This window comes from Triturus cristatus, chromosome 3_2 (assembly GCF_964204655.1).
Source record: "Triturus cristatus chromosome 3_2, aTriCri1.1, whole genome shotgun sequence".
Taxonomy (NCBI): domain Eukaryota; kingdom Metazoa; phylum Chordata; class Amphibia; order Caudata; family Salamandridae; genus Triturus; species Triturus cristatus.
In genome coordinates this window covers 455,721,777-455,728,600 of record NC_140584.1, presented here as the reverse complement: position 1 = coordinate 455,728,600, position 6,824 = coordinate 455,721,777, and positions in this window count along the sequence as shown.

The following is a 6,824-nucleotide window of genomic DNA, read 5'->3' as shown; positions in this document are numbered from 1 at the left end:
AATCCCGCTATAAGACAATACGGGACTTCTCCAAACGCCTTTTATGCTTCTTTAAACAAATTAACTCTTCTGGCTACATTTTTTTAAATCTCGAAGAAATTAGATCTTTGGGGCTGCAGATGCATTCTCGCCTGTTAACAAAATGGAAGGACAATGTTTTTTTTGAGCTGGGTAGCTTTTTTATAGCTCAAACCTTTATGTCCTGGGAACAGGTTGTAGCCAGATGTGGAAACATGGAGAAACCCGCATTCTTGGAATATTTACAGATCTCGCACCTGATTAAAAAATATGATATTTGCCCAGACCGGGTACCAGGGGGGCTTGTGAACGCGCTCTATAAGATTAGATTGAAAGGCGTAGGAAATTGGTACTCTCTACTCTTAAAATATAGGTCACCTCCTATAGTTGAAACTTTTTTGGGAAAAATCCTTCAAGAAACTAATTGCAAGTTCTCCCATCAAGAGTGGCAGCAGATTGCCCTAATGGGTAGTAAAGCATTGAGAGCGGCCAATTTTAAAACGATGGCCTTCCTTTCAAGGGGGATGGCATATTATACTCCGGCAGTATTAAACAAGCGCCATGCCGGGGTTGATAATAACTGCTTTCGGTGCCAGGCCTTGGGAGAGGGAGACTGGCTACATATTTGTTTTACATGCCCAAAACTTCAGATTTTCTGGAATAAATTTTTTTCAGCTATAAGCTATGCCATTGATAAAAATTTCGATCCTGAAACAGAGGTAGCATTGTTTGGGATCTCTAGAGTAAGAGCTGACCTAAATAAAGCAGAAGCAACGTTCGTGGCTATTGGCGCTGTAATAGCACGGTCATTGATCCTACAAAAGTGGAGAACAGAAGAGATCCCTTCCTACTCGGAATGGTTAATTAAAATGTGGAGGACTAGGAGATATGAAGAAGCATATGCCAAGCGGATTGGGGCAGTAAAAAAATTCACTTTGGTTTGGAGGTTTTTAGATAAGTATCAAGCTATATAGAATTTTAGTATGGTAGTGGCGCAGCACTTTAGCATTAAGCACCTTAGCATTCTGCACTTTATGACAATTTGTATTTTTGCACAATTTATTGTTGATTTGATGAAACAGATTAAAATATGGCGGGAAAGAAGGGTGGGATAAAGCAAATGCTTCTCTTACTGTGGAGTGGAGGCCATTAGACAAATTGTTGCACTTTAGCACATAGCACTTAAGCATATTGCACTTTAAGAAAATTTGTATTTTTGCACAATTTATTCTTGATTCGATGGATAGATTAAAATATGATGGGAATGAGGGGTGTGGAAAATCAGATACTTTCCATATCATGGACTGGAGGTCAGCAGATAAATTGTTATCAATATAAAATTGAAGTCTTATAGAAAGCCCAATAGTGCTGTACACTGCATTTTAGTAGTTTTACACTTTTTTTTAGATTACTTATATGGCATGTACTTTAGGCATTTTTACACAATTTATTGCTGATTCGATGAGAGACCAATAGTGCTGCACACTGCACTTTAGTAGTTTTACACTTTTTTTTTGTTTTTTTGTTATATAAGTCTATATCCTCGATCTTAGATTGGTATGTTAGGATGTGTTGTTCCAGATGCTTACATGTATCAGAAAGAAATTGTAAAATCGTTTAAAAATTGTCTTTCATTTTATCCTGCTCTCCTCTGCTCAATAAAATATTATAAAAAAAAAAAAACATAATTCAATGTATATTCGTTCTTAAAGCTATCTCTCTACTTATGGGTCCGTACTCTCAACCTACAATTTTATTTGGAGGACAGGGACAATAAGTTCCCTTTTCAATTTTATGCTGCCTCCGTCGATGTCATAGGCCTTACAATTTGTATTATCCCAATTATGGTGCCCAGCATCTTCCCAGTATATTATAATCAGTCAGACTCAAGTTAACCTTAGCATACTACTTTCTATACTGGACAAAATTTAAAGCAGCTGATAACCTAATCATCCTCCCTTTCTTTTGTATATAGATGGAATGTAAGCGCAATGCCGTGTTTTTCACACAAGACAGGTGCTCTCTCTTGCCTGCTATTCATCGTATATGTGTGTCGGAAGCCACCTACTTTACATATAAATTGGCGCGCTTGCTCTCTTAACCCGACCACACCACTAACCGGAGCTGAAGCACCCGCTTTCCACTTAGCCTCCCCCTTGCCTGCTAGCCTTTGTATACTTGTGTTGGAAGTCACCTGCTTCCCTTACAATAGGCATGCTCGATGTCTTAACCCAGCAGCACCAAAAACCCGAAGCAAAAGCACCCGCTATTCACTCAACCTCCCAATTTGGGTCAGCCCGGTGTTATACTATCTATATTCCATCTATATACAAAAGAAAGGGAGGATGATTAGGTTATTGGCTGCTTTAAATTTAGTCCAGTATAGAAAGTAGTATGCTAAGGTTAACTTGAATCCGACTGATTATAAGATACTGGAAAGATTCTGGGCACCATAATTGGGATAATACAAATTATAAGGCCTATGACAGCGACGGAGGCAGCATAAAATTGAAAAGGAAACTTATTATTCCAGTCCTCCAAATAAATTTGTAGGTTGAGAGTACGGACCCATAGGTAGAGAGATAGCTTTAAGAATGAATAGATATTGAATTATGATTGTTAACAAATCTCTATTTAGGACAATATTAACCTCTTCGGTGCCCGTGACGAGCTGGACTCGTCATGGGCCGCGGTGGCGCTGTGCCCATGACGAGTCCAGCTCGTCACAAACCCCGCCCGCTAATGTAACGGCCGGCACAGGGCGGGGAAAGGGGCGGGCACCGAAGGGGTTAAGAAGTGTTTTATCTTATTACAGATTTAGAAATAATTGCGGAACTATAGGAGAAACAATACCCAAAAGAATTAGAGAATTGAAGTTCAAAGCCTACTGATAAAGGGATATTTGAAGGGGCTTCAAGTCTATGCTTGGATGGTTGGTGTGTAGGTAAGAAAGGTGGCTTTAATATGAGCAGTAAGACCATACAAAGTATTTGAGTTATAAAAACAGGATAGAATAATGATTAATGTTCTGTCTGTGTATTTTTTTAGTACAAAGGCAAATACCGGCCTTAATCCAACTATCTGGTGCAAGAAATAAAGAGGATGGAGGTAAATTAGTTTTTCTTTTTATATAATAACAGCCTATTTTGGAGGATATACTGTATCAACAATAAGATGATGATACAGTTTGTTCTGATTTATTTCATAGAACATAAGGTTTGTCCAACCAAAAAAGAAAGGGAAGCCTTTTCATCCCCTAAAGTGTTGCAAATAGGTTTTCAGTAAAACACACAAGATGATGGACGGAATGTTGCACATTGGCAAAACATTCACCCCCAGTCACAGATCTGGGTTTAATCCATGGTTATGTTGCTCACCACGCCACCCCAGTTCACACATGGTCATATGCAAATCAGTCTTGACCCTGTGCCTCATGTGAACAGTCCAGCCCGAACTGCCAAGCCATGTCTTCCCTGGACTGGAATCAAGCATCCTAGGACCGGTTTCGGGGTTTCACCCCTCTTCAGCCAGGATAGCTTGACTCTAGTGGCGTAGTGAGCACGGGACCCACGTCTGGGCATACCCTTCCCACATAGGGCGAACAGCAAAACACACAAGATTATGGACGGAATGTTGCACATTGGCAAAACATTCACCCCCAGTCACAGATCTGGGTTTAATCCATCGTTATTTTGCTCACCACGCCACCCCAGTTCAGACATGGCCGTATGCAAATAAGTCTTGACCCTGTGCCTCATGGGAACAGTCCAGCCCGAACTGCCAAGCCATGTCTTCCCTGGACCGGAATCAAGCATCCTAGGACCGGTTTCGGGGTTTCACTCCTCTTCAGCCAGGACAGCTTGACTCCTATTGTTTATATTTGACAGGCACCTAGGATACAGAAAAGGTATATGGGTCGGAATTAATGGTTGGTGGGACTGTGGAGGCATGTGTGTATTGATGATATTAAGACACATGAAGTGTTAAGTATCTGCGGGAAACAGATACCCTAGGCTACTCCTGTGTCTCTGAATTTTTATTGCTACCTATAGTATATTTCATGTATGAGAGTGGTGAACAGTTGTGATGAGTATCACCAGGATGTATACACTGTATATATCTATCAGGGGCTAACTGTTGTTTATTCTTTCTTTCTTATGTTGATAATTATGTACAGATTCGGTTTTTGAAGTTTGGGAGATATCGTCTCTTGTCCTGAAGAAGGTGGCGTATAAACAATTACAAACCACTGAAACATGTCAATGCTTTATTAATAGAAAGGCGCATTCTAGACTGTTGAGACATTTGTTATGATTATCTAAAGATTTAGATAAAAAATCAAATATTGGACAAATGATCTTGGTCTGATGTATTTGCCATTCCTCTGACTAGAACTATTTTTTTGCAGGTTCTCCCAATTTTGCACTGAATTAATTGGTTTTAATTGCAGGCTTAACATTTGTGATATGTGATGTTTTTTATTTGATGAAAAGTTTTTTAAGAATTTGTTGCAAATAATTTTATCTGTGACCAAATGTTTGGTTTTATTCTTAATAAAATAAGTTACATTTGTTTAATTTGTTCAACATTTGGCCCTTTTGATGTGAATGTGTTATGTTCTGGTGATATAGTTGTATTATTTGGTGTACATGCTATGATGCTTTAAGTTATCCAAAGGGGATTACTTTTCTGACTAAGGTCTAATTGGTGCCCTAGTCCTTTGGTGTAAAAGGGCCCCTCTCATTTATTTGAGATATATTGATACAGCCTGTTGGCCGGAGAGTCTCCGGTTTCGGAGTTGTTTTGAGCTAACATCCAATGGATCAATTTAAAACTTTGGTTTTAGTGATGATCAATGTAACAAAATTATCAATGCTAAAAATGAAAATAAAATTATGGTAATCACTGGAAGAGGAGAAAATTGGGGCAAACTAATCAATCTTAAAAAAAAGTTGATTCGAACAGAATCCCATGCAGACTTTTTAATTGAATATGTTAAATCTGGGACAATCCTGATTGGCTTACAGGTTCGCAATGAACTGGGCCTATTTGTAGAAAACAAAAAGAAATTGAAATATGGGCTCAAATTTCGAATAGATGCAGCCGTGACTGGATGCTTCTTATTATCGAAACATCCCAGGAATTGATTATAATAGAGAAGGAAGCAATAGATAAATTAGAGACAGAATTATTGGGTAACACGGCCCTAGAAGACGCAAAAAGGAAACTTGATGAGATAAATAGAGATCTGGAAGGGTATAGAGATTACCTTTTCAATAAGAAAACTAATAAATTAAAAAAGGATATGGGTAGATTTAGTACTGAATCTACTTGCCCATATTTGAAGGAGAATTACTACCAACAGAAAAAGGACCAGGGCTGGGAAAGACCTGCTAACAGACCGGTATATAGTAGAGGAGGAAGGAAAGAAGTTACTTTCTCCGATACGTTGGGGTCAAGCAGTGAGGATGATAATACTTCTAGAGAGGATAACACTAATAGAGGTAACCCAAAGGAATATGGAGTTTTTTAGACCAGAGACCAAGACGAGGGCAGAGAAACAATGGGAACCAGGGGAGGGGTCAACAAACCCTGGGCCCTCCTCCCCCACAACAAGAATATCTGTGGACAAGGAACCAGCGCTACTGGCGTCAGATCGAGCACCCGTAATCAATTTGTCTAATAGAATACTTACGGAGGCAGAAGTTATAGTTTTAGGAAAGGGTTTTAGTTTTGTCCCATCGAATGGAATTAATAAATATCAATTGGAGAAGGATCTTCGAGCCTTCTTTAGGAAGATAAGACTAAAGAGGTTTTTTGAAGGTCGTCCTATGAGGGAGACTGGGAATATGTCTGGGTTGAAATCAAAGTCTTCCTTTACTCCATCACTGGCCATGGTAGTAAAAAATCCTTGAGGTTTTTGAGAAGGCCGTTGAAAGTGGAGTGCAAAATTTTTTATCTGAGAATCCCAGGTCATCCACACAAAATATGAGTAGGATAGAAGGAGACGCTATGAAGTCATTAAAAGAAGATCTTAGTTTGACGATTAAACCCGCCGATAAAGGTGGAGGGGTAGTTGTTTTTAATACCTTTGACTATGAGGCTAGGATGCAGGAGATGTTGCGTGTTGTGGAACAGTATAAACCTGTATAGATGAGTGTACTCACTATTTTAGCGACAGACTGTCTGAAGCTTCTTATGGAGGCAAAAGAAAGCAGCCTGATTTGTGAAGATGAATTAAAATGTTTAAATAACACAGAACCTAGGATTCCGGCTCTATATGGCTTACCCAAGGTACATAAGAGCAGTGAAAATCCCCCTATGAGACCTATAGTTAGCAGTATTAACTCATTAATGGAACCTCTGAGCAAATATATTGATCAGTTTTTTATGTCCATTAGTTAGTGGTCTGAAATCATTTGTTAGGGATTCTTCCCATGTTCTCTCACTCCTGGAGGGGACTCTGTTCAATAGAGAGACTCAATGTCTGGTTACTCTGGACATTGAGTCTCGTTATATGGATATTCGTCAAGAGGCAACAGTTGAAGTTGTACGTAAGGTTCTCAATGATTTAGATCTGGAAGAAATGAATAAGGACTTTATAGTAGAATATGCCAGGATGGTTCCGATGAATAACATTTTTTTATTTAAGGACGAACTTTTTAGAAAGAAGAAGGGGACCAGCATGGGTGCTACCTGTGCCCCCAGTTTAGCATGCCTTTATGTAGGGGAGTTCGAGAAGATGCACATATACAACGAACTCGCACCTTTCTACGAAAATGTGGCAGGTTGGTACCGCTACATAG